The sequence below is a fragment of the Hemicordylus capensis genome, chromosome 2 (genome assembly GCF_027244095.1).
Source record: "Hemicordylus capensis ecotype Gifberg chromosome 2, rHemCap1.1.pri, whole genome shotgun sequence".
In the NCBI taxonomy this organism is placed as follows: Eukaryota; Metazoa; Chordata; class Lepidosauria; order Squamata; family Cordylidae; genus Hemicordylus; species Hemicordylus capensis.
Genome location: NC_069658.1, coordinates 117,714,248 through 117,738,123, shown reverse-complemented (window position 1 = coordinate 117,738,123; position 23,876 = coordinate 117,714,248). Strand labels below are relative to the sequence as shown.

At 42.6% G+C, this 23,876-nt stretch overlaps 1 protein-coding gene and 1 long non-coding RNA gene across 17 annotated transcripts in view; one reads left to right on the top strand and one right to left on the bottom strand.

Annotated features, from left to right (window-relative positions):
* The window catches only part of NFIB (nuclear factor I B), a 313,063-nt gene that overhangs the window by 54,379 nt on the left and 234,808 nt on the right, over positions 1-23,876 (top strand). The gene's annotated exons all lie outside the window — the stretch shown is intronic.
* Positions 6,391-10,931, bottom strand: LOC128345752 (uncharacterized). The gene is made up of 4 exons (XR_008316629.1): positions 10,819-10,931; positions 9,287-9,365; positions 8,051-8,213; positions 6,391-7,277 (listed from the first exon to the last, which is right to left on the bottom strand). It is a non-coding gene; the product is annotated as an uncharacterized LOC128345752 (long non-coding RNA).

Here is a 23,876-nt window from a genome sequence, read left to right as displayed (position 1 = left end):
TTAGGCCTTGGGCCTTATCCAGCAGAGCTATTCTTGTGTTCTTACATACAACTGATTTTTTATTGGTTTGTTTTAACAAAATGTAGCTTATATGTAGTAATCCGGTGAGATCTGGAAATCCTCATAGTTCTTTATATCATCTACATGCCTTGATGAATACCCTATGAATTTGCAGTCTTACCACACCATGGCTAGACACATTCTATTATATGAAGCCCTTATTTAAATTGACCACCTGGGACATATTTTAATTTGAAGCCTGTTTATAGCAGACAACTTGTCCAGGAATGGAGTGATGGTGGTGGTTGTTATTTATTCTATTTCTATACTGCCCTTCCAGAAATGGCAAACTCCTAGCTTGTATCCATGTAAATAGTAATAATAATGTTGGCATGACAAGAAAAAGAGAATTAGTTGTATTCTTTTGAATCTTCTTTAAATCTCCACAAATGGGTAGTTTTCATGTGACAGAAGCCCAGTTTGCAGTTCCTGTGTGCTCATCATCATTCTCATGATAAAAGTCTGTTTATTAAACATATAAATTGCTTTTTATTTGAGTGTTCAGTTGTGTGTAATCAAACTCCTAGGCTAGTAGCTGGGACATCTAGTTTCCATTACTGCGTGTCCTAGAATTTGGTAACGTGTCATTCTGTTCTGGATCCTAAAAGAAAGGCTCAGATTTACCATATTTACCTTGTTAGTAGTATCATGACAAATAGCAGCAGCTGTATAAACCAATATTCTTTGGATAAACATAACCATGTACACCTCTCTGGGCTCTTTGGTGGAAGGCGGGATATAAATGTAAAAAAATTTAAATATTTCTGTAACTTTCATGCATGGGAGTCAATTAACAATTGACCAACGGCAATGTAAAGTTGTTCTAACTTAAAGAAAAAAGTTTCTAAATCCAGTGCACTTCTCTTTATTAGTATTTCTGCCTCTTAACATGGAAATGATAGCCTGCAAATGGCTTAAGGTTTCCTGACATTTTATAATATTGAAGAGTGTGACAATTAGGTTTATATATCTGTGTCTCCATATTAAAATTAAATCTGTGATTTGTCAGGTGGTGTAGCAATACCTGAACCTAGAACTAATTCCACTTAGCCATTTCTATAAAACCAGCTCTTGAAAAAGCTCTGAGTCAAGGGGCAATAATGGGTACAGATTGTGTGAGGTCAGTTATAATGAGGATTGTAAATCATTGCTATGTATGCAATTCCCATATTTGTTTGTTGCCAAGAAGTAGAAAGCATATCAAAAATTATTGTTCAGGAACACTTGGTTTTATGTCCTAAAATAACAATGAGCATCGGATCCATTCACAGATAAAATGTATTTGAGCCCTTTATTGAAGTCTGAAAATGCAGAGCTTCTAATCGGTAGCAGAAGATCGGGAGTAGATGATGCGAGGTTATAAAGATACAGTTCAGACAAGTTGCTCTTAATTCTTTCACCTAGTAAGTCTCATGAAAAGCTTAAATTACTAAATTCTGACTAGACCATTGTCACTACTTGCCAAATTCTGCATGCTTGTGCATCTGTCTAATCCATAGTTGAAAGCCAAAAACAGAAGCACATAATTTGGCACAACACCAAAAACATGCCTCGGCACACTTCTGGAGATTCTTCCAAATGAGAGAGAGAGAGAACACGAACAGAGGTTTGGATCAGTTAAAAACAATTTTGCTAGAATATGGACACATGTTAGTTAGAACTAGTGATTTGAACATTTTATATTAAGGTACTGTTTCAGTAATAACCCAATGTGTTAAGTTTCATTAGGTAGTTTTCTCTGTTGAATCAAAGGACAATGCAAACCTATTACCATAGAATGCCAAAAAAACCACACTCAAATAATTAATGTTAAATGGCAAACACATGACTATCAACCTGCATTATTTTTCATCAAGTGCAAAATACATAATGCATCTATCATGAAGTGTTTCTCACAGTCAGAGCAGTAGTTCTTCCTAATTGCAGCCATTAATTCTTACCCCCATCCATTTTTTAATGCATTCAAACGAAATGCCATGTTACACTCTGGTAAAACTATCCCATCCCACAATGATTTTGAACTAAATTCTCCTCCTCAGGAGAGGCTTTCTCTCATGAAGGTACACTGCTTTCTGAGTGTTCTTCCCTCCAAGGATCATCCACATGAGTGAGTAAAGTGGAGGGGAAAAAACTCCTAGAAGGCGTGAATGAGTAAAGTGGAGGGGGAAAAACTCCTAGAAGGCATGAAAACATTCATTCCTAACCCTTGCTAATCTCATTTGCAGTTTGCCTATTGGGTGTATATATATGAAGATAACAGCAAATATTTATATAACGCTTTTCAGCAAAGGTTCCCAAAGCGGTTTATATAGATATAAATAAATAAAATGACTCCCTGTCCCCAAAGGGCTCACAATCTAAAAAAGAAACACAAGATAGATACCAGCAATAGTCCCTGGAGGGATGTGTGCTGGGGATGGATTGGGCCAGTTGCTCTCTCCCTGTTAAATAAAGAGAATCACCACTTTAAAAAGGTGCCTCTTTGCTCAGTTAGCAGGGGTTTGCCTAGGGGTTTGTATTTAGTATAAAATGGCATAACAGTTACTGTGAAATACCTGAATTAAGCAGTTAAATTCACAAATATGCATAGCACATACAAGCACATAACAAATTGCAAAAGAAATTTGGGGTTATATTTCAGAGGGACTGTGAACTTGGCCTGTGAGACAGCAAGTATAATTTTCTTCTTTTTTATGCTCCACCCTTCACTATAAAAGAAAGCCTAATGGGCAAGAATTCAAAATGTGTCTGTGTGAATTCCAGTTGTGTCTCTCTCATGGGTAATCAAATGTATCAGGTCCACACATTGGGCCTGAACTGCTGAACTTGAATTTTCTAAACTCAAAAGTAAGACAATAAAATGGTAGGCCTGTTCACAATTTATTTATATGGACTGAATGCCACACAGAAAACCAACGGATATGAAATTTACATGCATGAAACAGCTTAAACATCAGTGTTCTGAGAGGTCTTTACTGGGATCCTTTGTTACTTTCTCAGGAACATTTTCATATTTTCAAATAAAATTGAGCATGAAAGTCTAGCAGAAACACAAAGTCTTCAGTACACAAGCATGTAATTCATAGATTCTTGCGGTTCAGTGTGCAGTTTTAGAAAGTTCAAAAGCTTTATCCCATGCACATGCAATTTTTCAGGCAGCTCAAGGAAAAAACCCATAAATGAAAACAATGGTCTGGTTCAGACTTTAATGGGAAACCCCATGGTTTCCCACTACAAGAACAAGCCCTGGAGAGTCACGGACTTGTGCACTCCCCTTCTCCTCTTCTGCTGCTTTGCACACCAAAGGAAGAGAACAAAAGCTTCTGCTTTCAATCTGAAACTAACCAAATCGCCATAGCTCGTCTAAACTCAGGAAACTGTGGTTAATTTTAACTATGTGAAGACAAAAGATGGGTGGCACCCAAACAGCAGCAGGAAAAAAAGAAGACAAGCTTCAACAAGCTGTCAAAGTGTGGGATTTATTAGGCAAATATAATCTATGTATACCCAGTCCATTTGAGTGGATGTACTTTTTTCAGGGACATGAAAAGGAATTTTCCTGATGATGTAGGCTGCCGCAGAATGGGAGATCTGTGAAAGCCTGTGTCATCAGGATAAGTTCTTTTTGTGCTCTTGAAGAGGTATGCTCTCTAAAATATGTTGGGTATAGATATAATTTATCTGTACCAAATACATTTTAGAGAGAGTTTATTTATTTATAGATAAATTACATTTTCCTAATAAATTATACACATTATTCAGCACCTTGTCTTCCCTCTCTTCAGCTAATTTCTTTCATACATATACATATATATATATATATAAAAACACAGATTAGCATCTGTAATCAAAGTTTGCTGTTAGTTTGTTTGAAGAAGTCCTAGTGAACATTAACTTTACTTTCCTGAGTTCAGACATTACACTCAAAAGTGAACATTTTATTTTCTTCTGCATGTGGAGGAGAAGGAGAGGGGTGTGTGTGTGTGTGAGCCCATGGCTCTCCAGGGCTCATCTATGTAGCAGTAAACTGTAGTTTCTTATTATGGCTGAACGGGTCCAATAGTCCACATGTTCTGCAGCCTAACACAGGTAGTGCTGATTCACTCGCGCCATTGTGGGCTCCTAATGAAGTGCTGGTGGTCTTGTGCTTCTGTGTAAGAGCACAGATACTGAAAGTAGAACACTCATGTTCCAGAACTGCTGCTCAGATTTGAAACACCTTTCTTGATCATCAGCAACATACTTCTGATCATACTTCTGAGCACTTTCTTAGAAACCTGGAGCAGTATCAGTATCACCTGCATTTGGCTATGGGAGATCTGAACCAATGTGTGTGGTGTTCAAAAAAAGTGAAGAAAAATGTTTTAAAAAACACCCTGGAACACAGGTTGTCCAAGTTTTCATTGGAGAAGCAGAGACATCCGTGTCCTAAATCACATAATTCATTTAGGTTAAAGACAAAGAATAATATTTGAAGTAATATTAACTGAAGCTGAGATACTTGAAGCTGAGATACCTGAAATACCATGGGAAATACTTGTATCGGACAGCAGTGATACAGGAAGATACTGAAAGGCATAATCTCATACTGCAGTGGTCAATCCTCCTGTATTCTACCAAAGACAACCACATGGCTCTGTGGTCACCAGGAGTTGATACCGACTCAACGGCACTTTTTGTGTTGATGCATTATCAAATAGCATATTTGCTTTTTTGTTTTTTAAAATGAAATGTCTTAACTAGCACAGAAATGTGTTTGATGAATTGATATGCTCTGGGAAATGTCAGGTGACAGAGTGGTGCCTTTTGGTTACTGTAAAGAATGAATATTGAAAAGAACTTTTAGCCTTTAATCAGCAGTTCGGTAAGTAGAGCCCTTTTGAACTGGACTTAGGGGTCCATTAGGTCCAGCAGCATCATTTTCTACCCGCCCTGAAAGCATGCACACAGCTGCTCTTTCCCATTGTTAGTCACTGACAGACATATTTCCCAGGAATTTGAGAATCTTCTTGTCAAAGCCAATGCCTGTCCCCTTTTCTTGTGTCAGCAAATTCCATTAAATAATTATTTACTAGCCTGGCTGGGCGCAGAGCATCTGCGCCTACGCCGGCCCGCTTCTTCTCCCCCTCCTCCCGGCACTTTCTGGCTGGTGGACTGCCTCTCTCCCACCCACCCGCTAGTTCCTGGCAGCCGGGCCAGGCTGGCCCGCTGCCACCATTGTCTACCTGTTGCTATCCCCCAGGAAGCTGCTTTTGTGAGAGCTGCCACGCGTGGGATTAGTGACAGGTACATTTAGAAGAATTAAATATATAGATTGAATATATAGGTAGATTGGTATGAAGTATTGTATTTCGTTTCTTCTGAATTTTCTGGCAATCAATTGAATTTGTTCCTTTGCTCTAATATTACGAAATAAGTAGAAAACTGTCTCCCACCACTTCTTTTCATACCATTCATAATTTCATAAATCTCTATAATTTTCCCATCCCAATTTTCATTTATTTTTCCTTAACTAAAATGACTTTTGTTTTGTAGCCTATGTTGCCTTTTTAAAGAAGGATCCTTCAATCCTTTATTCATTTTGATTGCCCTGATATATACTGTTTAGCCCACTTTCCAGTAGGCTTATGAGATCACTTGGTATTCTGTGTGTCTGTCTATCCGTGTGTGTGCCCCCCCATCAACTTCGCAACGCCTGGACTAATGTTGTTCTAATAATACTGGACCAATGCCTGGACCAGTTGTAGGGACACCTCAACTACATAGTTTGTGATGATGTCATCCAATCTGATCCAAAATGGTAGACGTGTAAACTTTTGAGGCGCAAGTGGGCTAACTTGCAAACCGCTTAACTGATTTGAGCTAAAATTGCTGCAGCTGTAGAGATACATAGGCACACCTCAATTGCGTAGTTTGTGATGATGTCATTGACCCCAATCCAAGATGGTGGTCAAGCGGATGTCTGAGGTGCAAGTCAGCTAATTTGTGGATTGTTTAACCCATTTGAACCAAATTTGGTACAGTTGCAGTGAGTGACACACAGGGAAATCTCAATGGCATAGTTTGTGTTGATGTCATCCACACAAATTCAAGATGGTGAATGTGTAAACTTGTGAGGTGCAAGTGCACTAACTTGTAAACCACTTAACTGATTTGAACCAAATTTGCTACAGCTCTATGGACACATAGGGATGCTCCAGTGGTGTAGTGTGTGGTGATGTTATCCACCCCGATCCAAGATGACGGACGCATGAACATTTGAGGTGCAAGAGATCTAACTTGTGGACCTCGATTTGAACCAAATTTATTCTAGTTGTAGAGACAGTGAAAGGAAAGTAGTCTGATTAGTTCTTACTTGAACAACTGGTTTAAAACATCAGGCACTTAGAATGCACACAGTGGCTGACATCTTAACAAAGAGTGCATGTAAGGAGGCTCTGTGGGTACTTTCCTGGAGTTCACGTGCAGCTCCTCCAGTCTGCTGCACACAATATTGCACCACAGGGCTAACACTTCGAAGTGCTCTGCAAGATCAGAAACACATTGTGCTGTGGTGTTTTTTTTGGTTTTTTTAAAAACGAATTTGCAGATTGCTTCCCAGACTTGAAGGGTTCTTGCACAACAAGGCATGCGCAGGGGGACTGGGGCAGTTGCACAAGTACACCTGGTGCATCCCTGTTGTCCCTCCTTAGTCTTCATTAGTCAGGATGTCAGCCAGTCACTTATGACCCCATCAGTGTATATTTGAAGTTGGGATAATTTTGCTGCTTTGGATCTCATTTGCCATTTTGTTTCCCACTCACCCTGTTGGATAAAATGTTTGCACTTTTCAAAGTCTGATTAGTTTTTTCACCACCGTGAACAATTTAGTATCATCCATAATCCTGAATACAGTACTTCACTGCCCACAATAGACCATTTATAGCAATAGTACAGATTTTTTGGACCATTGTTGCTTGCTTTTCTCCATTGTGAAAACCATCCATTTAATCTGGATTGTCATCCGTTGTAACCCATAAGAATGGGTACTGTGCCTGTGCAGGGACCCTGAGGCTGATTGCTCTAGCTCCTCTCGGCATCCGGACTTTGCCCTCACACGCTCAGTATGGAAATATAAAAGGCGGGCTGGATGCACTTCGTCAGTTCCTTTTCAACAACTGTAGCAATCGCACATCTGGCTGCTCAGGCTCCTTGTTGTATTGGTTCCTTGTGAGTTCCTGTAATGAAAATAGAAATATCATTTTTTCCCTTTGACCCAGACTGTTTTTTCAACCACTCTTCAGATAATCTGTATGATACTTGATGAACGGACTGTTCTATCATACGAAAAATGGACCACTTTGGCACGATCTCGGATTTGTGGGCGAAGACGCGGAATGGATATGGCTTTGAAAATGGAGAAAAAGTATTTTAAACATTGAGGAGAATGTGGGGCCAAGTTGCCTTCCCAGGATAGGCATGATTCTTATCTGAACTGCCTTGGGGAGCAACATAATACTTAAGCATGCAAGATATGCATGTCTTTTTCAAAACAAACCAGATGAAATCAGGCCCTCAGATTGCACAATATGTTGTATGGCAATGCCCTGAATCCATCGACACCAACAACTGAAACCACTTCAATGTTGAAGTTGTTGACACCAAAGGTGTTGACATTGGAGCACTCCACTTCGGGGTCTGTACAACTAAAGCAGTCTAAAACCCCTACCCCAAACCTCTGCATGGTTCTGCTCCGAGGCGAGATTGGAAGAGACACATGAGGGAAAGGCTATGGCTCCAAAGAAGCACAAATGTCGAGATGGACTTTCGAAGTAGACGCTGTTCCCATCTGTACACCAGTCGGCTCCCTGTTATAGACGTCTGCTGCAACTTCGAGGTCTTCACTGGATGCGTTGGTTTTGAGATCTTCGACACCCAGGCCCATGACGCCTGTGAGGATAAAACCTGTACTGCCCCACACGACATCAGTCTCTTTGGCAGTTATACCTACTTGGTCACTGGCTGATTCTCCGAGACCTTCTACACTGACAGCTATGGTTGGGGCTTCGTACTTGAAGATGCATACATCGATTTTTTCGGCATCGAAGAATGTCACCCTTTGGTACCAAACTTCTCCGATGCCAATCTTTGATCTTGAAGCTGAACTTGACAATCTGGAAGGGAGATGAGACCCATCTATGGCGCATAGCTTGCTCTTGATCCTCGACTCCGGCAACAGCACGCCCTCTACCACCATGTTTAAAGGGTTCTTATTGGGTACACCAGGAAAGCAAACAGATGATCAGGACATGGTGTATGTCCCACTATAACCACCCCACAAGAGGCAGAACCCCTTGTATGTCCTAAGGCTCTTTCAGCAAGCCACTTACTAGGTGCGGCCCCACCAATCTCTTAATGGCACCACTGCCATTAAGTTTCTCTCATAGTCGTGCTCTCATAGTCGTGCTGCACCAGTTGCTTCATTATCCAGCAGGTCTCTGGGCACCTCTTTGCTTGGCCATATGATTACCAGGACTACAAGCTTTGGAAAACTCATAGAGAAGTATCCACCACGTTTGCTTTAGCCACTAGTTCTCCTAGCCTGTTGCCAGTCTTCACCTTGGGGGCTAGACAAAAGGCACTTACTATGACCACTGTATCGCTTACAAATATCTCACCTCTTGCCCAACCTATGTTAGTGACCTAAATCACTCAGACTCTGACTGAACTACCAAAAACCCCAAAGACATTAACTACTACCAAAACTCAGACGCTGCCTCTACCGGTGGTACCCAAAACTTTGACTACTACTCAAACTCAAAAGACCACTCCAGAGCGTAAGGAAGCTGAAATGCCTGTTAACACAAAGCCTGCCCCCCCACCTGTCTCTAGAGGAAGATCATCATGGCCCTTCTGATTTCGAATTGGATCTAGAAACCATCAGACCAGAGGATCCACCACATGATGTCCCACCTTCTATACATGTCACCCACTAAAGAATGAAAAGCTTATCATGTCCAGATCAATGCCATGGCAGACGCCTTTGGCCTTGATCTTAAGACACAGTCTATGACCATCGACGTCCAGGTCTACAACTTCATGGCATCATTGCAGGCTGCTCAACCGGTGGCTCTGCCTCTGCTCCCTGTTATTTCAAAGCCTGTACAAATGGCTTGGGAGGTCATTAATACTTCCACCCCCAAGTCCAAATGTCTAGAAGGAATATATTGGGTCCAATAATACATACCTATTAAAGCATTGCCTTCCAAACTCTCTTGTTATCGACTGTGCCACATCTTCCAAATCCACCTGGCGACACACCACTCCTACGGATAAGGAAGGGAGAAAATTAGATGTAATGGGAAGGAAAGTCTACACCACAGCAGGTTACTCAATAAAAACCACCAATTACTCTGCCTGTATGGCAAAATACAGCCACTTGCTCTGGGAGACTGTCGACCAGGAGATGGAAGATATCTCCCCTGAAGTATTTGCCCAGAAAATTTCAGATGTGTTGGCAAAGTCAATTTACATAACATGACACCAGCTCAGCACGGCCAAACACCTGGCAGAGAATGTATCCTGGGCCATGACAGCAGTTGTTTCATTGTGCAGGCGTGCATGGCTATGGCTGGCCTCCCTTCAGACCGATATGAAGGAAAGGATTGATGGTCTGCTCTTTGACGGGAAGGGACTACTAAGTGAAGATACAGACCAGACAATGGAAAAGATGAAAAAATCTAAATATACAGCAAAGACCTTCACTGCCCCGTCCTCCTCAATGTACACACAGTCGAGGTTCAAGCCCTACCAGAAGCAAAGACCACAATTCCGTCAGCATGATCGTAGAGATTTCAGGAAATACCAACCCTACAATAAGCGCCTGTTCCAACAAAAGAACAAGAACAGCCAGGGCTAAAAGAAGCACACTGACTTGTAAAAGCAGCATTTTTGAGAAATAATTCAGTCCACTGTGCCAACAACACCATCTCCTGGCAAATCACAACTATATACTACCATCACCACGACATGCCAGTTCTGTCCATCTGGCATGCCATGTCCCCGCATGGCACCACATAACATCGGACCATTGGGTCCTCAAGGTCATCTTGGTGGGGTATGCAATAGGGTTCAAGACTGTGCCCTCCTTCTTGGGGATCCACTTCACAAGGGCGACTCCACCAATGAAGGATGAAGTTAAGGAACTCCTAAAGAAGGGGGTTATTGCCCCGGTGCAGTGGACATGGAGAAGGGATGGATTCTACTCCAGGTACTTCCAGATCCTGAAGAGGGATGGAGGAATCCACCCGATTATGGACCTGCATCACCTGAACGAATTTGTTTGCCCAAGAAAGTTCAGAATGATATTGTTGCAGGATATACTGCCACTCCGTTATCAGGAGTGGTGACTGGCAACGCTGGACCTCAAAGATGCATACTTTCATATAGGCATCAGGGACAACCACCGGAAGTAACTTCGCTTCACAGTCAGAGAGTCAGTGTACCAATATATGGTATTGCCATTTGGACCTTGTGTTCTTGAAAAATGCATGGCTGTTGTAGTGGCTCACCTAAGGACTACAGGGATGACAGTCTTCCCATTCTTAAACAGCTGGTTCCTGGCTTCCAAAACAAAAGTTACATTCTCAGATTTCGTCTGTACTATCTCTTCTATGGGATCTGGGCATCAGGACAGATTGGAAGAAATCGCACCTGGAACCTCAGAGTTCCATAGCATACATTGGTGTGATTTTAGACATAGAAATGAAACGAACTTACCTGCCAAGGGGCTGTTATGAAACAAACAAGGATTTGGTCCTGGAATTCCAAGCTCAACCAAAACAGCAGGCCTGTCACTTCCAAAGACTGTTGGGGCTCATGGCGTCCTGCAAGTACAGTTCCATTCACAAGACTGAAGATGCGGAAACTACAGTTGTGGTTTCTTTCATTCTTCGAGCCCAATGTAGACAGCCAGAACCATCTGCTCGTGATAACTTTTCAGATCCTACGATCACTGACCTGGTAGACAAATCAACATCACATGTTACAGGGGGTGCCCAACCAATTACCTGTACCAGAAATCTGGGTCACAACAAATGCCTCCCTGACTGGATGGGGGAGCGCACTGTAACACCCACATGGTGCAAGGTCATTGGACCCCACAGCAAAGGGAATTACATATAAATTTCCTAGAACTCCTAGCTGTATTCTTGGGAATGAAGGCTTTCCTGCTCTTGTTGAAAGGCCAAATGGTCCAACTACAACTCGACAACACTATGGCCATCGCCTACATAAATCAACAGGGTGGTATGGTCTCAAGGTCAATATGTGCCCTCAACCTCCAGCTATGGCACTGGTGTATCCGTCAACAGATACATCCCATTGTTATCCACATAAAAGGGATGGACAATGTGCTTGTGGATGACCTCAGCCAGTCTTTCCCTCAACAACATCAACACAAATGGGAGATCCATGACCAAGTCCTGCGGCCACTGTTCACGACAGGGGCCACCCCATAGTCAACCTCTTTGTGACAGCACAGAATGCAAAGTGCGAAAGGTTTTGCTCCAGAGCGGGTCATCCCCCCTCTCTCTGGGCGACACGTTTCAGCTAGACTGGACCCAGGAGGTCCTGTACATGTTTCCTCCACAGCTGTTAATTGGCAGAGTAGTAGCCAGACTATCGATGAAACCTGTGTTGGGCATCCTGATGACACTTTGGTAGCCCTGCCATATTTGGTTTCCATCAGTACTCAAACTGTCTCGCTACAGATACCAACAGCTACCTCAACTACCAAATCTCTTGTCTCAGGACCATAGTCTAGTGTTCCACCCAGCTGTGCCCACTCTGTGCCTGATGGCCTGGAGAATCAGCTGCTGAATAAGATCTTACTAAACAAACGCAAACCTTCCACTAGGTCCAACTACACAAGGAAGTGGAGACAGTTCAGAATTTATACCACCACCAAGGGATTTAAGCCTAAATATGCTTCCATCCGTCAGGTCCTGCTCTATTTGATTCTTCTGAAGTCTTCCAGCCTGGCAAATGTCTCTATCAAGGTACGCCTGGCTGCCTTATCTTCGAGGCACCCAAGCTGGGATGGGAGGAATCTATTCACACATCCAAGCTGCAAGAACTTCTTAAAGGGCCTGAATAACCTATATGCACTTGTTAGGCAGCCTAACTTCCAATGGAGCATATCTCTTGTCCTTTTGGCCTTGACTCTAGTGCCCTTTGAACCTCTGGGCTCAGCATCATTAAAAATGGTGACTCTAAAGACTGCCTTTCTAGTGACCATCACCATAGCATGCAGAGTGAATGAACGAACTGCACTCAGGATAGATGCCCCTTGCATGAAATTTAACCCAGATAAGGTGGTCATAAGTATGGGCCATGGGTTTCTCCCAAAAGTTGCCCCACTTTCATTTAAACCAGGACATCGTTCTGCCCACCTTTTTCAGGGCTCCATCAATGCCTCTAGAAAAGGCTATGCATATGCTGGATGTTAGAAGGTCTATTTTATACTACTTGGACAGTACTAAACCATTCAGACTTTCAAAACGCTTGTTTATTTCCTACAAAGGAAAAATGAAGGGACACTGTGTTTCTAGACAATGCCTTTCTCACTGGCTAGTAGAGCTAATATTGTTAGCCTATAAACTTCAGACGGTTGAGCCCCCAAAATACATCTGGGTTCATTCCACAAGGGCCTATGTATTGCATTTGTATTCAAATGCAAACCAGGGTGGTCCCCGCTTAGCAAAGGGAATAATTCATGCTTGCACTCAATTTCAATCGGCTTGGGGCGGCAGCGTTCCTCCCTGCTGCCCCATCGCCTGATCGCCCATGCGCCCGTTTGCCGTGCCCGTGTGCACATACACGATCGGTACTTCCAGCTGATGACAGCAACGGGGCGGTAGGGAGGAATGCTGCCGCCCTGAGGAGAGTGAAATTAACGGAGTGCTTGTGGGGGAAATTCAGCGGGAGCGGTGAGTATATCCTCCCCTGTCCTTAAAGACACACACACACCCCCCCCCGCTGATGCCTAGATGCTGAAATGGCCCCCGGAGCCTAAACGTTTTGGAGGCCTTTATAATGGCCTCCAAAACATTTTGGGCTCAAGCCTAGTTGTTTGTACTTTCCCTGATTTGTGGAATGTATTTCACCTAAGCTTCTGTTAGACTGATTTTAAACCACAAACCGTGGCTTGAGCACAGTTCAGGAGCGGGGCCTGGGAGCTTTAAGAAAGAGGAGAGAAGGTCCTTACCTGCTTTTTGCTGCCCCATGTGTTCCAAGAATCCCTGTGCGATGCAAGTGCACACATGGCGTGGGCGCCATGTGTGTGGTCAGCATAGTGTTGCTGACCACGCAAATGGTATTCACGCATGTGCAGATGCATGTGCATGCTGATGCCGCGTGAGGCTTCTTGGGATCCGCACCACTCTAGCAGGAAGGTGTGTGGCATGGCGGAGAGCAGGCAAGGACCTTCTTTCTTCTTTCTTAAAGCTCCCGGGCCCCACTCCGGAACTATGCTCAAACCATGGTTTGAACCACAGCTCATGCACATCGCTGATCTTAAATACTGTATCTTCCAAGTGTCCTGAAGAGACTAGACTCTTCCTTTCAAACACCTTTAAATGAATCCTATCATTTCCTAGACATTTCCTCCTTTGAAATTTAATATAACCATGTTGGACTTGCTGGGCAGCTTTTCACTTACATATATCTTTTATTTGATAGCACAGCAGTCACTTCCATTAGTACATATATTGGTGCAGGTGGAATAAAAGTGAACTGAGCTCATCTTCCTGCTCCTCCTCCTCAACATAATGCTGTTTGGAGCATGTCTGAATATATAGTGTCTGAATTTGTATCCACTGATGTTTCTGCACCTCCCTCCCCCGCCCCCCAATGACAAGGGTATGTGACACTGATTGTGTCCTCAGAATTTTATTTGCTCGTCACCTTTTTTTTCTTTTACTGGTGATTTGTTATAGAGTTGTTTGTTTTCTGGAGACAAAGTCTGTTTGTAGTAATAGGTGACGTCAGCTGTTCACCATTTCTTCTGTCAGTCCTCATGTTGTAATCTGCTGTTTGGTAGGGCTGCAGTGGGAGTTCAGAAGTGAGTTGAAATTTTGCTGCTGGTAAATGATACCAGTTCCTCCTCAGCTCAGATGTCTGTTAATTTTGTCAATACAGTTCACAATGCACATGGTCCATTGTCTACATTATGGTAATAGCTGTTGTGTAATGGAGAAATCTGTACATATAAACATTTTTCACATTGTGTTTGTCCACACTGTGTATACTCAGTGGCTAAGAACCTCAATTGAAAACTTCATAAAACAACAATCTAAAATAATTAAAACCATCATAACAAAAAACACATAGTAGTATCAGTAGATTGTAGACCACAAAAATGTAGCAACTATCAGAGATTGAAAGTTGGAGTAGGTCTTAACTGCCCATTGGGAAGCAAGCAGAGGAGGATTGTGTGTAGATGCCCCACAATCTACAGTAAGTACCATCACAGAAAAGGCTCTTTCATGAGATAATTAGAGCTTATCTCTAATGGTCAGAGGACATAAAACAAGGCTTCAGGTGCAAAAGTGCTTATTCAGGTTCATATGGAGAGAAGGCATTCTTAAAGTATAATGCTACTAGGCCATTTAGGAGGTTAACATTAACATTTTGAACTGAACCCCCAAATAGATAGCCAGTGGAGATGATGTAAAATCAGACTTCTGTGAGCCACTCTTCAATCCCCAGTTAAAATCCTGGCAGCTGCATTTTGAACAAATGTTCTGGACTGTCTTCAAAGGCAGGCTCACAGATTGCATTACAATGACTTGGATGTACCAAACACATGAGTGACTTAGGTCTGTCTCTAGGAATGGCCACAGCTGGCATATCAGATGAAGCTAGTAAAAAGTGTCTCAAGGACACTATTGTCACCTGAGTATCCAGAGTAACACTGGATTCAGAAGCAAACTGCAAAACTGATCTTTCAGATGGAGTACAACTCCATCTGGAACAGGTTGTATGTCAACTCTTGTATTCTCAGAATCCTCAGTCAACAGCGCTTCTGTCTAGTCTAGATTAAGATTCAGTTTGTTTGTCTCCAACTGATCGAAACAGCAATTCAGGATCTAGGCTAAATTGCCTGTCTATCTGTTTGTAAAGAGGTCCTGGTATCTTCCTTTCTCCATTGTTAATAGAATCATAACTGCTGCATGCTTTGGTGATAGAAATGGTTGTGTTCTCTTTAATGTTTATTTCTGGGATTTTTATATACTCAATGCAAAGTTTTCTTTTTGCTGCAATTTATGATCAATCCAAAATAATTATTACTATTGCAAGTATTGCATGGTTTTTCTGGCATGTTGCAATAACAGTGTGGGTGTGGGCACATATGTGATATCTCCCTGCATTCAAAGCTATCAGAAAAACAGATCTCGGCATTAGTTAAGACTTGTGTTGAACAATGTCTGTGGAGGCCAGTTGTACCTTACTAGTACAGCCTTACTAGTGTGGATTGCTGTATGCTTGGTATTGCCTGTTATAGTTGCAGAATTTTGAGATTCCTGTTGCGTCTTGTGTAAGATGTGTTCCATTGTATTACTTATGTGAATCTGTAACTGTGATGTGATATGCTCTTGGTCTAAGTGTGATCCTATCCAATAACTCAACTAGTTGTGATGACATGGATTGTTTGTCCTTTGAGGCAGAGCATTGGATATTGTGTGCAATTTGTGTTATCACATGTGTTCTGTGTTTTGGTTTTCTGTGTATGTTGTAGCACCAGCACAATGGATCATTGAATGATCAAAGGATCATCCCGATCCTGAGCTGATGCATAGGCTTATAACTAACCTGTCCCTTTCCAAAGACATATCCTTTGCTAACCTTTGGTATTTGGGGTGTGTACCAGAGCACCAGTGGGGAAATTACTTGACTAGCAAGCTAGAGGTTGCCGGTTCAAATCCCCACTGGTATGTTTCCCAGACTATGGGAAACACCTATATTGGGCAACAACAATATAGGGAGATGTTGAAAGGCATCATCTCACACTGTGAGGGAGATGGCAATGGTAAACCCCTCCTGTATTCTACCAAAGACAACCACAGGGCTCTGTGGTCACCAGGAGTTGACACTGACTTGACGGCACACTTTACCTTTTACCAGAGCCAAAGTACACATTACATACAGTGCAGCCATGTGTAGTCTGATGACTCCTTTTCTGTTGCAAAGTGTTTGTAGGAAAGGGGCACTTTTCAGTGGAGACAGGGATAACCCTTTAACTAATAGCCACTTCCCCTCTGAAAAGTACCAGCTGCTTTTCTCTTGAAATCTAAAACTTGTAAGTTTCTTCCCTCTCAGAGTTTTAGAACCCATATTTGTGATGGAAAGACATGCCTGGAATACTGCTAGGAGCAGCTGGGGAAAGTAGCTGTTTTGGAGAAAAGGGGCTTAGCAGAGGAAGGAGCACTATCTCTTTCCTCCTTTTACGGGTTCATTGCAATGTCAGAGTCATAACACTAAGTTTACAAGTGACTGCAGTGTAACATGTTGTTTGGACCATAGTTGTGTACATTTATGTTGTGCACTAGTGCAGCACAGCTTATATATAGCTTCATTAGCACACTGTGGTAATAATATGTCCTATGCCATGTGTTCGGCTCTGGACAGTAGATAAATTCACTGGTTTTAATATATGCTGGTTGACACCCAGCCTAATGCTAGTCTGATGTAACAGAGTTTTCTGACCCACATGGTTGTATGTGTGCGCACATGCAATTTAAAGCAATATCCGCCTCCCCTTTGTACTTCCCAAAATATGTTCCTGAAAGTCCCAAGGATACATTTTTGGGAACCATAGGTGGCTGCAAAGGAAAAGGGGTTTTCCAAAAATCCATATAGGCTTTTTATCTGGTGGCACTGAGATATTGTATTGGATTTGTTGATTATGTACTGTACTTTATTGATATTAGTATTTTTGGAATTTTTGGCTGGACTTGGACTGTAATAATACAGATTGATTTAAAAATCATTCCCCATCCTCACCACTGACTGAAAATGTTGTGTTGGCACAGTGTTGGTCTGGATGTTAGCCACTCAATTCTAAAAGACTGGCAAAGTAGTTTTAAATTGGGCTTTTAACAGTAGCTCCTATTTTAGTGGTTTTGGTGAGGTGGATTGTTTTCATGGCTGAAATGAGTCTGTCCTAGTATTTTTGCGTAAGATATTCTGTGATTTCATAGTGTGCATTGGCTACAACATAATTTGGCTTGAGATATTTAATTGCTCTCTGATTAAGATTTTCAGTTTATCTTTTAACTGTGAGAGCTTTCCATATATTCACTTATTACTTAATATTAAGCTTAAAATTGTACGGTCTTTATTTTAAATCTGTTTTAAATATTGTCTGTGGTGTGCTGCTGCATTCAAAATGTTTGACATTTCTTTGCAAGGTTTTCAAAAAAGTTCCTAAATTATATTCTGACTAGTATTTTTAAGCCCGTTATGATAACGGGCGCTAGCTTTCTATCCCGTCTTTTCTGTCTCTCTCTCTCTCTTTCTGTCTCTTTTTCCCCCCTTGTCCCCTCTCTCTTTTTGTTTTGTGTTTTTGTTGTTGTCTCTGTTTTTGTTCTTCCTTATTTTGCTTTTACTTTTTTTGCGGGGGGGGTTGTGGATGAATAACAGCCAAAATGGCCCATGAGAAGGTGGCCGCCCCCGCCTATTGCCCTCCCGCGCACCCAGCTGCCGGAGCCCACCTTACCCGCTCCAGCTCGAAGGAGAAGAGAGGAACTCGGGAACAGAGCTACTCTCTGTGTTAAGCTGCTGCCCATACTGTCGCAATGGACGCAATAGGCGTCCTTTGCGTACATAGCGGCAGTTTGAGCAGTGACTTAGCACAGAGAGGAGCTCTGCTCGTGAGCTCCTCTCTTTTCCCTCGGGCTGGAGCGGGTAAGGTGGTCTTCGGCAGCTGGGTGGGCGGGAGGGCGATAGGCGGGGGCGGCGACCTGCTCATGGGCCATTTTGGCCCTTAATCTTTTGGGGGGGGAGCGGCGAAGGTGATTTTGGGCAGCTGGGAGGGCGGGTGAGCAGGCGGGGGCGACGGCTGTGAGCGGGCGGGGGCCTCGTTGGCGGCTTTGCCGCCACCTCGCCCAGCTTCCCTGTCCCCCGTCTCGGTCTTCCCCCGCCGCCATTGCCCTCGCCTTTTTCAGGGCGGCCGCTTCTGGTTGCCTCGGCCTCCTCTCGCCGTGCCGCAGCTCATGGCCGAGGCGGCGGCTCCGCCGCCGCCTCGGCCACTTTCCCCCGCCGCCACACACCGCCTAATGGCCGCCCATGGCTGTGGGACACTGGTGTCTGAGGTCCTGTGTCCCTTGGGCTCTTCTGGGCCTGCGCTTCGCGCAGGCCCAGAACATCCCAGGGAGGCAGGGACGCAGATCCCCAACATTCCAAAGCCACGGCCACTCACTTAGCCTTTTATTATATAGGATACATATAGGTTTGTGATACATGAATTGTGTAGGAGCAAAACTTATCAAAAAACCTAGGCCTTTATTTTGCTAGCTTATTTTGCACTATTTGTACCATAATTTGTTTGTTAATGAACTGAATGTTGTCTTAAGACTTCGTTATGCTTGTTTTTTGGGTATACAATATAAATCCTTTTCAGTACAAAACATGTACATACATTTGGTGTTTACAGCCCTTTGTTTGTAGATAACATCTGGAATTCATGGTCTTATCTGTTAAATGTCATCAAAGGTGAAAAAAAGGCTGTTTCCCTCCATGGTTAATTGTGGTGAAGTGCCATGTTATATTTTACAACAGTTAACAGCTTCAGGGCGCCAAGAGCATGTTGCTATCCCCCTTGGGAATGGGACTTTTCCTCTTTAGCTTAGCTCCAGGAAACTTGAACATTTGTGTTTTCAAGACTGCATACCATTGGGAAGGAAGTACGGGTGGAGATGTGTTCTAAGATTAAGTGGATATGAGAATAAGTTTGCTGTGTGTGATCTAGGATCTGCAGAATTTTATGAAACACTCACACTCTTTCTGGCATGTACTTCGTTCTTTTAAAAAGTATGCAGACAATAGGACCAAAGCTATTCAGTTTCAACAATAACAGAAAAGAGAAGAGAGAAACTATTTCATCAAAATTTGCCTATAGGATTCCCACACACATGCATCAACTTTTTAAAGACACTCATCAAAATAAAGTGCAAGAAAAACAGAATTAGTAAAAAGGATCTTTTAGTGGACCAACTTGCCATCTTATAGTTTTAAAGTTTTCAAACTGTGCAGGTTTTCTATTTAGGTATGTCCAGAGCAGGTGGGTATGACTCTCAGATCCTATACACTTCCCCACTAATATTCCATTATCTCGCAGTTTTAGGAATGAAGATCAGACTGGTAGACAACATAATGAAATGATTCTTTCTAACACACATGCACAGGGCACAGCAGTACAGGACAATACCAGATCCAAGTCTTCAGATGTGATGGTACTGGGGCCAATTGCAGTAGAGAAGGTGGAAGGCATGCAGGTGGGTGGGTGCAGAACCCTTTGTGCCTAATAGCCCACTCCTTCCAACATCTTCCATCTGGGTTAATTTCTGATTTTGGGAAAAAATGAACTTGCTCTCTATATGAGAGAGTTCTTTTGGAAAAAAGAACTCTCTCATACAGATAGCAATTTCTTATTTTTCAATATTATCAAGATCAAAAGCCAAAACGAACAGTCACATAAAGGCACAAGCTGTCAGATACTCTACGTTTATTTTTCTGTGGACTACATAGCTGTCTTAAACCATGGTAAAAGAATTTAGTAATTGTGGGAACTAGTCATTAAAATAACTTTTAAAATATTTTCAGCAGTGTAGCATTAATCCTTCCTACACCCCCAACTGTGTTTACAAGTGAGAGTTTTATTTTATAGTTAAGGAACATGAATGCTGTGCACTTAGTTACCTTAATGAATACATTTAAGACAAATAGAAGAAACTTATTAGCTGATGCTTGTGACCTGTTATTATTATGAATATTACATTATGGGAATAAGGGGAAACTGTGCATTGAAAATCAATTACAGATTTATTATGTGGGTTGGAGCATGACGACAATTTGAGTTCTAAATGCTTCAGACATATATCCAAGATACATTTAGGTTTATTATTCCTTACTAATAATCTGACCTCTGCTTGGTTCAAATTGGCTATTTCAGGGTGCGTGTTAGTCATTTATACTAGCCCATTCCTCCTTTCTCCAGTCTTAGGGTTACTGGAGCCGTCTGCTGTGACTGACAAACAGAGAATATTCTCATGACACAACCTGCATAGGTTACCCCAGGCAGCTCGTGTTATCTGGAGTGCCAGGAGCCCTCTGTTCCCAGCTGCTTTCATCATGGGTAGCCCGGCGTGTCTACCCAGCATTTCACCGAGGTAGAACAAATCTTTTGGTTCATGCTACCTTGGCAGGCGATTGTCTGTGTGATTTCTGCCGGGCAGCTGGGCTTCCCCCTGGCCCGCTGCCATTTTCAGCAGCGAGCCGGGGGGGGGGGAAGGCGCCCCGCAGAGCAGAGCGGTTGCAGTACTAAGAGCAGCTGCTCCGCTGTTCGCGCACTGCCTCCATGGAGGAACCAGCATGGCTTTTCGTGTGTGGGTGTGTGAGCGGTGGAGGATCATCTGTGGGAAGGCAGGTAGGAAGGAGCCTGTCTCCCCATTCACCCGGGTAAGAGGTCATGTGAACAACCTTACAGTTTTTTACACATCACTTTGTAATGGAATTCTGTCATCAGTTGCTGTTATACTATAACTTGTGTCTCTTGATATGGAACAGAATCAAATGTCTCTAAATGTTTTTAATTTTTGTGTGTGTTTTCTCAGTTAATATACTGTCCCCATTTTATCAGGTATGAGATTTTAGACTCAAAAGTTAGTTTTGCAGTTGTTACCACACAAAACCACTACTCATGGTCTTTCTATTTACACACATGCACACACCTGATTATTTACATTTGATATCCCACTCTTCTTCCAAGGAGCCCAGAGCAGTGTACTACATACTTAAGTTTCTCCTCAAAACAACCCTGTGAAGTAGGTTAGGCTGAGAAAGAAGTGACTGACCCAGAGTCACCCAGCAAGTATCATGGCTGAATGGGGATTTGAACTCGGGTCTCCCTGGTCCTAGTCCTGCACTCTAACCACTACACCCTGCTGGCTAGAATAGCAATAGCAATAGCAATACCACTTACATTTATATACCGCTCTATAGCTGGAAGCTCTCTAAGCGGTTTACAATGATTTAGCATATTGCCCCCCAACATTCTGGGTACTCATACATACACCTATAGATATTCCACATAATGTAAGCAGTTTGGATTATGGGATACTTTCTACATCAGAATGCCCACTGCATAGGCTGGTGTGGGAAGTATTGACATGATCTAGGATAGTGAGGAGACAAAACTACATTGGCTGACTTGTTCATGGTGTAGAGGCATGCAAGAATCCTGCTGCACACAATGGGTTGTGCAGTTTTCACCTGTTCCTCCTTCCCTTGAAAGTGCTTTTTGACACTCAAAAATATACTGAGGATCATACAGCCCTCAGAGACATACTTAGGGGTGTTAAAGAGTTCTTCTGCATGGGGTAGGAATCGGCAAAAATTCCTATTTAGGAAGTGGGACTAAAGATTACTAAATGCTATGGAGTTGGTTTGCACACAATGCCTCCACACTATAAGTCGGGACATTGGCTATTATGTGTATCTTGATTATTTATTATATATTGCTGACTTCTTGTAGAGATGAATTTTCACAGACCCTCCACAAGCTCCCATTAAAGGTGAGGGGTGTAAGAGATTTTTTTTAGATGCCCCCAAATCCCTGCAGCCAGGAATAAATGGGGACCCCAAAACCCCTCACACTAACTAACAGAGACTGTGGGCTCTTTTGATGGTCCTGGCTGTTAAGAATCTCAAGACCCAAGAAAACACGAGGAGAATGAAGATATTATATTTAATCAAAACAGATTAATTTTCTTACCAAAATTCAGATGAATCACAGCATACAGCATACATACTTCTCTCGCACAAAGCAATCACAAAACTAACAGCTTTGAGACACTGACAGGACAGCCAGACCCTTGCGGTCACAATATACTATACCCTAAGGGAGCCTCGTCTTGTTCCTCTTTTTGCTAGATGCTAGGTGCCATCAAATTGATTGATCAGATCAACTTCCTCCTTTCCTCCTCCTGTGTGATGTGTTTGAGCCACCCTCCTAGAGGGAGAGAGCGCCTCCCCTTGGATCCCAATAGGGGATTTTTGTACCATTCTACATATCACTCACACATTGATTTTCCATAATTCCTTGATAATAATTGGTCAAAAGGGGTCTTGACCAGTTGGCCTGTAATTCAATTTGCTGATACCCTTGGCATTTAATATCATTGGTCAAGGGTGGCCCTTGCGTAAGGGAACCGAAAGGTACAGAGTCTGGGCAGCACCAATTTTTCTCAAGCGTGACATTTGTGGTTAGCATACTCTTACTTTTTAGACTATGCTTTTCAGTGAAAAATGAGGAAGTTTGCCGAGGTGACAGGCTGGGTCTCTAAGATTAGACGAGAGAGAAGGTGGGGGCTGTCTTGAGCAGTGAGTGGAAAATTACTCACTTTGCACTCTGTATAAGCTCTGGAGGTGTGTGCTCAACCGTAAAAGGATATCTAATTTGAACATAATGAGGGAGAACGGGACTCCACCAAGGTGGGAGTATGTGTATGGAACCGTGAAGAGGATATCTAATTTGGACATATTGTGGGGGATTTGGGAATTCACCTATTATGACAGCATTCGCCCAAGGTCGAGGCCTAAACTGTCTCAAGCAAGCAGACTCATGTCAAGCATTTATCTAACATAAAATGGCTGACATATCTAACACTTATTCAATATAAAAATGATCCCAATTGGATCTTACAGGGGGCATTTGGGGAGGGACCATAAGGCATGCATCAAAATTTTAGTTTCAAGGGGGAAGCCCAGGCCTTTTCCAAGGAACAAAAAAACCACCCACGAAGAAGCAGAGAGCACATATTCTTTGCAGCCATGGAATGCTTGAATGAAGGTTCCAAAAGGAGGTGGCTCTCCTTCTTTCAATCAGCAGGGCACAGCCAATAACCTTGGAAGTTTGGGGTGTGTGTGAGAGAGATAACTGGGAGAATGGGGTGAGGGATGGAGCAAGAAAAACTATTGGCAGAGGGTGGCAGTTGTGTTAACAGTTACACAGGGCACAGACTATATAAAGAAAAATTGTTGGGAGAAAATGGCAAACAGAAAAACAGAGAGGATGTCCTAAAAAACAAACAAGCCTTATAAAAAGAAAAGAAAAAGCAGTCATCATGACAGCCAAAAATATACTGTATCGAATGAGATAAAGGAAAATCTCCCTGGTAAGGCACTCCCAATCCTATATTTCACCTTCCTGCTGCCCATCAATACCCTGTTGTGCTTGTTTTCTTTAATATATATTGGTATATTACTTGTAGATTTTGCATGTAGCTTTCTCCTCACTATATAAATCAAGAAGATCAAAATAATTTGGCTTGAATATGTTTTCACTTGTCTGTCAGCTTCCCCTTGATCATACCCTATTTCTGTTTTCTCTGTTTTATTTTGCATCCTGGGGCGACTGCTGTTAGGTCCAGGTTGCATTCGCTATGGAAGGACTTTTTGAATAGTGAATGCAGAAAGCATATTGTGGGACATATCTAGTCCTCTGCTTGTATATCTCGCTTCATTGTTAATTGAAACAACAATATTGATTCCTAGAT